General features: G+C 38.2%; 1 pseudogene; it reads right to left on the minus strand.

Moving 5' to 3' along the window:
* Positions 1–452: 452 nt before the first annotated feature.
* The window catches only part of LOC102555640 (uncharacterized), a 35,117-nt pseudogene continuing 23,423 nt past the window's right edge, over positions 453–12,146 (minus strand).

Below are 12,146 nucleotides of genomic sequence, written 5' to 3' on the forward strand. Positions count from 1 at the left end.
ACTTACGACCACCTCAGTCAAAAAAATAAACAGGTCCATTACTACCCACGTGGTGATTGTGTCCCTTTCCCATCTCCTCGTCTTCCTCCTCATTTTTCATGATTAAGAAATTAACATACTATTAATCCTCTTTAGCAAATGTTTAAATGTTTAAATGTTTAAACACCATATTGTCGACTACAGGTACCACATTTTGCAGCATAATTCTAGAACTTACTCATTTGTTTAATAGTAGTTTTATGGGCTGGAGAGATGGCTGAGTAGTTAAGAGCACTGACTGCTCTTCCAGAGGACCTGAGTTCAATTCCCAGCACCCATATGGCAGCTTAAAACTGTCTGTAACTCCAAGATTTATCTGTACATACATGCGGAAAAAATGCAATGCATATAATATAAAAATAAATAAATTATTTAATTATAGTTTTATGACAATTGGAAACTATTTCCTCCTTTCATTGAGCCCCATCCCTGGGAACCAACAAGGGTACTTTCTGCACCCATGAGTTGAATTGTTTGAGGTTCTTTAGATAGGCGATGTGATTTATCAGTTCACACCTGTTAGAATGCTGTTAGAATTTTTTTTCGAGTCAGCAAGTATTGGTGAGAAGGTATAGAAACTATAACCCCATACTATCAATGACAATAAACCATGGTATATCAGCCATGCAAAAACAGCACAGAGTCCTCAGAAACTTAAAACACAATTGCCCTATGATTCTACTTCAGAATAATTAAGACATGAGTCTTGAGAGTTCTGCATTGGTATCTTCATTCCAACACCATTCACAATTGTTCAGTAGAAAAGAATTCCTGTTACTTTTCTCACCACGATGGCAAATGACGTAACAAGAGCAACTTAAAGAAAAAAACTGTTTAGACGCACAGTTTAAGAAGCAGTACAGTCTATATGATGGAGAAAATGTATCAGCAAGCATGTGAGGGGGGAGCTGTCACATTATAGCCACAGCAAAAAGCAAATTGTGCAGGAAGTGGAGAAAGGCTATGAAAACTCCAGTAAATGCTCAACCTTCTCAGGGCTCCACAACCTTCCATACAGGGTGACAAGCTGCGGACCAAGTGTTCAAACATGAGCCTATGAGCTACATTTCAAATTCAAACCGCAGCCCAACCCAAGTATCTGCTGATGGATAAATGGTTCAAGATTATATGATATATTACACACAATGGAACATTGACTATGAATGATTACAACCAGAGATGTGGATAGAGTAATTGGATTCCTGGCCAGTGTACCAAATGTTACGGAGTCTTCTTGGATGCAACTCAACCACCAAATCAATGCAGAAAAGAAAATGTACTGTAACCAAGCCACTACTGATCAATCAGGGACACAGCACAGATCCAGTTGTTAAACTGCTTTTAAGCACAAAAATTACAAAAGTCATAATCATCTGTGCCAAGTTAAAGTTAAATTTTCAACCGATCAAGTTTCAGGGATAAGGTACTTTCCTAGGAACATTTCTTTTTGTTACACCTACCTGTTCACAATGTTTGGTTTGTGCAACTGTGCCTGGGTACCTTGCCCAACAATCATGTCTCAACCTGCCAACCATGTTGTCACTCATCCAGAGAGCTTAGCGATTCAAACTTTGTCCCTATCCAGAAATAGAAATTTTACTCAAATGGCTTCAGTTTGGTTTCTTCTTACAATTCGGCATTTAAAAAGAATAATACTCTACATTTTGACAGCATATTGGCCTGGGATATATTATGCTAAGTGAATTAAGTTATAGGAGCACAAACAGCTTTAAAAATAGAAATGATATTTAAAACAAAGGCTATAACCTCTCATATTTCTGATTTCATTTAGATGATTTAGACATCTTCCATCACTGTACTTTTGAACTATTTCCTGTGGTGACAGTGGCTAGATGTGAGGAAGATCTAGGATTCACATAATTTTCATCCCACAAGCAAATTTCTTCTCCCTCATTGTCTTTCTGGTTACTGCAGACCTTGGAGAACTGCCTGCAATCTCCCTTCCATCTCTATGATGCCACCTCTCTTTGGGTTCAATTTTGATGACTTTTCTTCCTCCTCCTTTTCCTCCTCCTCCTCCCTCTTCTTTTGCAAGGTAAGGAAGCAGTTTTATTGTAATACAAATACCAATGAAATCAGTGAAGACGTTTTATTGATGTAAATTATTTTTAAGTACAAATGTATACATCAAATTTTCACTTTCATTCACTTACAGAAGCACAACTCCAAGACAAGCTAGTGCAAATGAAGACACAAAACTGTGTACAATACATGCAAATATCGAGCCAGCATTTTCCAAGGCAATTTTTACCATTTTCTAAGAGAGTAATTTTACAAAAATATATTGACAAATACATAAAATCAATACACATACTTAACATATACATGCTAAAATCCAAAGAATATATACATACTAGAATCCAAAGAGCCCTGCAAATATAATACTAGTTCATACATGAGCATTAACATGGATGGCATGGTCTAAAACAGGAATCTGTGCACATTGTTGTGATTGTATAAACAGTGATGGATATAGAGACTGCGAGTCATGAATGGCCATGCTCTAAGTAAAATATGAAGAATCCAAACTGGAAGCCACATACCCTCCAGCAAGCCAAGTTCTCTAAGGTGAAAGTGTGAAGAGAACTCAGGGATGTCCATCCTGTCATCTCAAGTAAAACTGTAGGAAAAGAGTCTCAAGGTGTGACACAAGCTAACTTCGTTTTGCTTTGAGGGCCCTGATGCAGACTTGCTACTCTGTCTGCTTCATGGCATTGAGAGGCAAAACTAAAGAAGTTGTTAATGGGTTCAGGTGCTGTGGGGAAAGCTATGAAAAATGGTGTGAACTGAACATTTTCATCTCTACCACCTTGATTTACAACTGGTGTATTTTTTTAAAGGAAGCTGTGAGCTGTTCCCTAACAGAAAGACAGCAGACAACAGACAGTAAGGACAGTGTGATCATAGCTTGTTTCAGGGAGCATCCTTGGCTAACAATAGTGATATTTTGTAGACCAAGGCTGTCAGAAAGATCCTGGAACTTTTGATACTGGTGATTGTGCTCCATAATTTTTTAGAGATATCAATGATATTTTTCTTATATTCTTCTAGAACTTCATTCACAGAGCTGACCTCCCCTTTCACGGAGATCAACTCTACATCCCTTTTCTGTATTTGCTATGTATATGTCTTTTACACTTATGGTTCAGTCTTGTTGAAACCATACTCTTGATAGAGATGTTCCTGGTGTGCGTGGTATGTCCTGAAGGCCAATGCTCAGGAGGTAATATTCAATACATCTGCTAGTTGAAGCCCTGCCAATATTATAGCTTTATAGTTTTTGACTGAATGAGTTCTACATGGACAATATCTAGCTTTCCAGAAAGAATGCGTGCAGCCGCGGCAGAGAGCTGGTGAACTACTGAACTCACCACTGCCATGCTGATCACAGAAGATGTGAGAGCAGTCTGTTACCCAAACATAACCAGAGAGCTTGATGCAACCTTTTTATAATTGCTAGGCAACATGTATTCACACAAATACATGATAATAGTCTCCAAAACAAGGATCCTTAAAACAATGCAGACGTTTATCATTTATTTTACAACCGTAATTTACAGCCTGAAGGTCCAGATGGACAATGTTGTTGGCATCAATCTGGTGTTCTCTTGTGAATAATAAATATTTATACTTCTTGAATTTTGTCCTTAGTTTCTCTGCTATTAGATAAATCTAGCTTTAATGTAGGAATTCAAATTGAAATATCTGAGAAAATGCTCAAAATCATTTTTACCTTTATAGTTCCATCAGATTTTAAACCTTCCTCTTGAGAATGTCCAACCAGGCCCACTTTATAGATATTCTGGGTTTCACAGGACATCTGTGATGACACACAAGTGCTGCCATCACAGCTCTTTTCTGAACATATTTCCTCTTCAACCTAGAACAGCCCTCCACAAGTGAGAGACAGAGCTCTTACTGACTTTTTAATTGTTCACTTAAGGAATTTTCCCTCAGACTGGTCCAGCATTCTTCAAGGTCTTGGCTTCTGATCATTATCATCTGGGACATTTATTAAACCATTAGACCCTTCTAAGACCAGAAAGACAACACCAAACCACTGTGTGATTGGTCTAAAGTTTTCAGAAAAGAAAGATTAGAACATTGAATCCCCAGCTGTTTAAGTGGGTATAGAATGCAGGCAACATCTGGAAATTCTGTCCGGATAAAAGGTTTAGAATAGATTCTTCAGCACTTATGAAAGTGAAAGTGTGATTATAATTTTTTGAGAAACAGCAAATTTTTTTGTTCTTTTGAGTTAATGGTAGTTCATTGATGATGAAGTGAATATCTCTGGATGATTAGACACTAACTTCTCTGGGGTGCATTTCACAGAGTGAGAAATCTTATTAATCATTACTATAAGAAATGGAACTTAGCAAGCCTTGCTAGAAAACAAGCTAACAATGTACATCAAAATTTGTGGTCCACCAAATTTTATTATACTGTATGGGAGTAACTAACCAGGAAGACAAAAATCACTTTATACAGGTTTCTATTTAAACATTACTCAGTGTGCTAAGGTATTGAGAATGCTCTTAACATGTGTTCTCCTATCGTCTGACAAATAAAACATAATGCATCTGCCACAAGGATTATTACACAGCCCCTGGAAGTGGTGTTTCTCAAGCAATTATAATCATTTGGGAGAGAAATTCATGGTGTAACACCTGGATTTCTTTTTCCTTTAAAAGCAATTTTATGATTAAAATAGTCTTGGGGTTGGGGATTTAGCTCAGTGGTAGAGTGCTTGCCTAGGAAGCGCAAGGCCCTGGGTTCGGTCCCCAGCTCCGAAAAAAAGAAAAAGAAAAAAAAGTAGTCTCCATGGCGTGCATTTTTTGCAGAGAGGCTCATACCCCTGTGGTACCAGTCATGTACAATATTAACTTAGCACAGGCTTCAGTAGTACCATGTGTTGGGGACACATGCCAAGTTGGCACTGACTGTTTTTCTCTGGTAAATGACCCACTACTCACATTTACGAATGAGTTCTTATAGCCATATTATTCTATGTGAGTGATTCGTCACGACCTATGGCTGGACCACAAATGGTCTCAGAGCAGGAACTCAAGAAAACAGGTTGACTCTGGAAATAAATAGGTTGTTTGGCTGGAGAGAGAGAGGATGGAGTTGGAAGTTGTGTGGTGGTCATGCTTGGCGACATGATGCCTGAATGGAAAGAAAGGGTAAGAGTAGGGTTTGTTTCACACTAATTTCTAGGATTCCTGTCTTTCTCAGGTCAGTTGTCCTTGGCATATTGCCAGTATGCTTTACATAAATTGTTAATTTTATTTAGCAAGTTGGATTAATATGCTAATGTTAATGTTTGTGTGATTAGCAACCAGGAGTCTGACATAAACAAATCAGCAAGAGCTTGTCTGAGTAGTCGCAACGGTGAAAATATATACAGAGTTGTATTTTCTTCTGTATGCTTTTGTGAATATTTACAGATTTTTCTAAAGGGAACAAAATCTTTTCCATAATAAAATAATGAAGTGCATTTTGAAAAGAGGAAATATTTATTTCCAAAGGCATGTTTTGTTTTTCCTCTCATAACTGAGAGATCCTTACTACTTAAGTATTCTGAAATGTAATTTTTTGTGGTAGAAGATAAAACTTACCTTTTAAGCAAATCACTGTGTTTTGGGGTGGTAGAGTTCCCATCAGCCAGAGGGGACCTTACAGAAAGCAAACACCACGTCTAGAGATGAGCTCTGTTGACCAGAAAATGAAAGGAGGCTCTATCAGCAATTGCATTCGGACACGTGATGGAAGTCAAAGAGACACTTGTAGCAATTGCTTTTGTCTTTTTCCCTGAAGATCTTACCCCTTGCAGATGGAGACCAAAGCAGTTGCTGTCATCTTTCTCTCACAATCAGTCATCTAGACAAGGAGAAAGGCAAAAGAATGGAAGGCAAATAGAGCTGACGTTGCCTGTTCGTTCAATCAGTTCTAACCCCAGCTTACCTTTGGTCCCAATTAAGGAAGCTAGTTTGAATTGGGTCTTTTGTATCCAAAGCTTCTAGTCATGGCTATGAATTGGAGCGATTACCATGTATCCACTCACTTATTCCTACTCCTATCTTTCCAGTTATTTCTACATCACCCTGTCCCTGAGCCAGCTTTCTTATCTCTTGCTGATTTTAGGCTAGCTCATCTTATAGTTAGCATATATGTGGAGCCTACTTGGTGACATCTGTAAACTTCTACTATCCTTCCTGCTGTTCTCTTGACCATATAAGCTATCCTCCCTGGGGCTTCTGCCTGTGAGAAGACACTGATATTCTTGCAGGCGACTGCTTAGTCATCCTACCCTTTGCCTGCTATGCCCCAGCATGTGTTTGGAGAAGTGAATCCTGGGAGGCATCTCTTGATACCTTGAGATGACCCTTGCAAATTAATTATACATAAGAGAGATACATTCAGTAGTAATTTATTCTGTCTTAGTAAATGCAAGATTATACCTCATGAAGAAACAAGTAGAGTTTAAAGGCAAATCAAAATTCTTATGTTGTAGCTTCTAGGGTATAATCAACATTGATGAAGCTTCTGAACAAATTTAGCTGTGAGAGCCCTTAGGAGATCTGACTGTACAGAGTCCCGGTAAATCAGCCCCACTTATGCAAGAAGTGTTGACTCAAGCAATGGCTTTTCATACGTTTCACCTGCTAGTCAACTGAGGAAAAACATAACAGGCGAAGAATGAATTTAACCAAGAAGTATACCTAAGTCTTTAGTCTCCTAGCAATAAGCTAGAACTGTACAGAGATGCAAGATGTTTGTTTTAGGTACAGAGAATTCATCTTAGGGCCTAATATATGGTATGCAGGGTTTTACCAGTGAGTTATATCCCCAACTCACAAGCACAAAAGTTTTTGTAAAACATCAAAATTCAGGTTTTCAACACTCTAAATGAACACAAAACTTTATTATATTTTCCTTAGATAAAATGTCTAATGGGTCTAGTATCTGATGGGTCACAGACATTGGAGAAAAGGGGTAAATAGCTGTCACATCTCCACAAGATTCCACAAGGGTGGAAGTAATGACTAAATATAAGTAGAAACAAATATACTATGAAAAAAATTTCAGCAAAATGTATGAATGAGTGTGTGTGTGTATGTGTGTTTGAGGGTGTGTGTGTGTGTGTATCTATATGAGTGTGAGAGTGTATGAGATTGTGAAGTCTGAATATGTATATGAGTGTATTTTGTGTTTGTGTATGTGATATGTGTGTGTTTGCATGTATGAATTAGTGTGTCTGTGAGTATGTTTTTGTGTACGAGTGTGTGTCTATGTATAAGTATGTGTATGTTAATGTGGGTGTGGGTGTGCAGGTGTAAGTGTGAGAATGTGTGTATATGTATATGTGTTGTTTATATATGTGTGTTTGAGTGCCTGAGTGTGCGAGTGTGAGTGTGTATTTGTGTGTGAGTGTGTGTGTTTGTATGAGTGTGTGAATATGTGTGTTTGTGAGTGTGTATATATGTGTGCATGTGTGAGTCTGTGTGTGTGATTGTATATGTGTATGTGAATGTGTATGTGTGTGAATATGTTAGTGAGAGTATATATGTGAGTGTTTATGTGTGTATGTTTGTGTGTGTGGTTATGAATTGTGACTCTGTGTTTGAGTGTGTATAAGTGCATGTTCTTGTGTGTGCATATGAGTGTTATGTGTTTGTTTTCTGTGTGTGAATGTGTATTGCGTGTGCTTGTGTGTATAAGTTTGTTCATGTGTTTGCCTGTGACTGTGTGTGAGTGGGTGGGTGTGAGTGTTGTATGTGGTTTTGTGTAGGGGGTGTGAGCGTATATGTTTGCCTCTGACTGTGTGTGACTAGGTATATGCGACTGAGTATTGTGTATAAGCATATGTGGGAGTGTGTGCATGATTGTGTGTGAATGTGTATAAGTGTTAGTGTGTGTATATGAATATGTATATGTTTGTATATGGGAGTTTGTGTGTGTGTCAGTATGTGTGAGTGAGTGTGAGTGTATGTGATTGTGTTTGTGTGTTACTGTCAGTGTGTGTATGAGTGTGTTTGAGTGTGTGTGTTAGTGTAAGTGTCTGTGTGTGTTAGTGTGTGCTAGTGTGAGTATATTTAAGTGTGTATTAGTGTGTTTGAGTGTGAGTGTGTGAATGTTGTATGTGTGTGTGAATGTGTGTGAGTATATGTATATGTATATGTGTGAGGGTTTCTGTATGTGTGTGTGAGTATGTAAGTATGTATGCGTGTTAGTGTGATACGTATGTGAGTTGTGATTGTGTTTAAGTGTGTTGTATGTATGAACTGTGTTTTTGTATGTGAGTATGTGTGTGAGTGTTTAGGTACATTCGTGTTTGTGTGAATGTGTAAGTTTGTGTGTGTGTGTGTGTATGTAAGTTTGTGTGGGAGTATGTGTGTGTATGTGTATGTGAGTGAGTGTGTGTGTGTGTGTGTATGTGTGTGTGTGTGTGTGTCTTTGTCTGTGTATAAACTCACAATACTTCTGCCTCCTCATTGTGAGTACTTGGATGACAGGAACACGTGACATGTCTGCTTAATTTGACCCCAAGCACAGGTTTCATGCATATTATGCAATTCCTCTGCTAACTAAGCAGTATCTTCAGCCCATAGAAATAACATTTGACAATTGATTGGCCAAAACTCTTCATAGTAAGCCATGCAGAGTGGCACAACTGAATTTACTAAAGGAATAGAACCATAACATGGGACCAAATGATACAAAGAAAATTCTCAACATCTATTGATCACTATGAGAGGAGCTGAGAGTCAGCTGTCTGACTGTCCCCTCCCCCAGGTCAGGAGAGAGTATTGATCCTCTAAGGTTAGAGTCACAGACAGTCGCGAGCTGCATGAATGTGCTGACTGTTTAATAATCCTGGTCCTCTGCAAGAGCAGCCTGTGCTCTTAACCACTGTGCTCTCCAGCTAAGTACAAAAAGTATTAGTATTTTATGGAGTGGATAATGCAAACAGCAGAATATATCTACAATAATCATAAAATAGAAACCTTGTGGCCAACATTAAGTAATCCTAAGCAAACTATTTTATTCAGCATTTTTGCCAGTTTTGGTGAACTTATACAATGACAACACTTATGACACTGAGAATTCAGGTCAAATTGACTGCACTGTACACTCCAGACCATTCTGAGATACAGACAAACACTAATGCAAGAACAAAAGCTAACCAAAGAAAAAACCCCACAAAGGTTATAAAAATGGAAAGATTAAGTAGAATTCACATCATGGCCTGAGAACTGCCAGATGCCTGTGGGCCTGAGGCCTCTGGGATATGACATCGTCGTCTTGAAATTCTGAACAGCTTTTGAGCATGGGTTTCTGGATTTTTTTTTTTTTTGCACTGGACTTCACACAAATCATGCTTGTTCTCAGATCAAGTTCTGAAATACAAATATAATCTGACTTAAATGCAGAGCTGGAATGGAAATATCTTATGTACCATGATAGTGATATAACTTACCCTTAAGCAAGCTCTTAGATATGTTTTCCTTGAAATGATATATGCCATTAATCTATAATGTCATTTAATTATTCTTTGTATTAGATAGTTCTAGTTTTCTTTCATTATTTCAGCAGAGCTACTCTTAAGAGAGCAGCTTTTCTGTTTTACTCCAGTTTACAGGAAAAATATCTCTGTGGAGAAATAGTGTAATTGTCAATGGGCAGAGGATTTGCTTTTCCTTTTACCCACCTATCTATCTAGTCAGCCATCCATTTAATTAGTCACCCACCCTTCTATCTAGTCACACATCCATCTATCTAGTCACACATCCATCTATCTACTCACACATCCATCTATTTAGTCACACATCCTTCTATCTAGTCACACATCCATCTATCTAGTCTCACATCCATCTATCTAGTCACACATCCTTCTATCTAGTCACACATCCTTCTATCTAGTCACACATCCATCTATCTAGTCACACATCCTTCTATCTAGTCACACATCCTTCTATCTAGTCACACATCCATCTATCTAGTCACACATCCATCTATCTACTCACACATCCATCTATCTAGTCACACATCCATCTATCTACTCACACATCCATCTATCTAGTCACAATCCTTCTATCTAGTCACACATCCTTCTATCTAGTCACACATCCATCTATCTAGTCACACATCCATCTATCTACTCACACATCCATCTATCTAGTCACACATCCTTCTATCTAGTCACACATCCATCTATCTAGTCACACATCCATCTATCTACTCACACATCCATCTATCTACTCACACATCCATCTATCTACTCACACATCCTTCTATCTAGTCACAAATCCTTCTATCTAGTCACACATCCTTCTATCTAGTCACACATCCATCTATCTAGTCACACATCCTTCTATCTAGTCACACATCCATCTATCTAGTCACACATCCTTCTATCTAGTCACACATCCATCTATCTAGTCACACATCCATCTATCTAGTCACACATCCTTCTATCTAGTCACACATCCATCTATCTAGTCACACATCCTTCTATCTAGTCACACATCCTTCTATCTAGTCACACATCCATCTATCTAGTCACACATCCATCTATCTAGTCACACATCCATCTATCTAGTCACACATCCATCTATCTAGTCACACATCCTTCTATCTAGTCACACATCCATCTATCTAGTCACACATCCTTCTATCTAGTCACACATCCATCTATCTAGTCACACATCCTTCTATCTAGTCACACATCCATCTATCTAGTCACACATCCATCTATCTAGTCACTATCCATCCACCAATTCACTGATTCATTCAAGTAACCTGCATCTATTGGTAAGCACACGTCAATATAAGAAATGGTGCCCCTATCCACTAAATGACATGATCAGAGAACATGTCTTAAAGTATAAGAGACACAATGCAATCTAGCAAAGACTATGGAATGACCTGTCAGAGCATTTTTATTCTTTTTTCATTTATTGAAAATAGATTCTTTTCTCATACAATATATCCTGATTATAATTTCCCCTCCCTCTACTCCTACAAGTTTCTTTCTACCTTCCCTCCCCTCCATGTCCACTCCTTTTCTGTCTCTTATTAGAAAGGAAAAGACTTCTATGATATAACAACCAAACATAAAAAAATAAAATATGGTAAGAGGAGGCAAAATTATCATATCAAAGTAACAAAGCAACCGAACAGGAATAGAAAAGTCCCAAAAGCAGACACACGGGTCAGGGACCTACTACTCTGTGGCCAGAAGTCCCATTAAAGAATTAGCTTAGTAGCTATACTATATACACAGAGGACCTGGTGCAGACCCACATACCTCCTACACTTGCTGCTTCCATATCCGTGAGCTCACGTGTTCCTTGCTTAGTTTAGGACAAGAGGTCCTTGGTCTCCTAGTGTCCTTCATCCTCTCTTATTCTCTTTCTGCCTCTTCTTCCACGGTGTTTCCTGAGCTTTGAAGGGAGGAATTTGATGGAGACCTTCACTTTAGACTCTTTCCAGGTTATATCTAACTGTAGGTCTCTGAATCTGACCCAACTGCTGCTGGAGGAAGCTTTTCTGATGATGAATGGATCTAGGAGTATAGAAGAATATCATTAGGAGTCATTTTATTGAAACCTTTTTTAGACCTGTAGTGTTTACTTCCACACATGTCTCTAGGCTATCTAATCTCTGGTTCTTGTCACCCAAGGATGTTAGGCATGGTTTCCTATTATTAGGTGGGCCTTAAGTCAAGTCAGATAATAGTTGATAACTTCCACAAATTCTGTACAATTCTCCTAGCATATTTTGTAGACAAGACATATTCTACATCAAACTGTGAGTTAATCATATCAAGCTACTTTGCTAAAAATTTTTGTCAGATATGGTCGCTCCCTGATGGAATTTTATGGTCATTTTTGTATACTATTCTATCATCCTCAATGATACTTTTGTCTTCTTCATTTCCAATTTGTATCTCCTAGGCCTTCACTTATATTATTACTTTAGCTAAGATTTCAATTGTATACTGAATAGATATGGAGAAGGTGGAATTCCCTTTGTTTTAGTGGAGTTGCTTTAGTTTCTCTCCATTTAATTTGATGCTG

The sequence above is a fragment of the Rattus norvegicus genome, chromosome 5 (assembly GCF_036323735.1).
Source record: "Rattus norvegicus strain BN/NHsdMcwi chromosome 5, GRCr8, whole genome shotgun sequence".
NCBI lineage: Eukaryota > Metazoa > Chordata > Mammalia > Rodentia > Muridae > Rattus > Rattus norvegicus.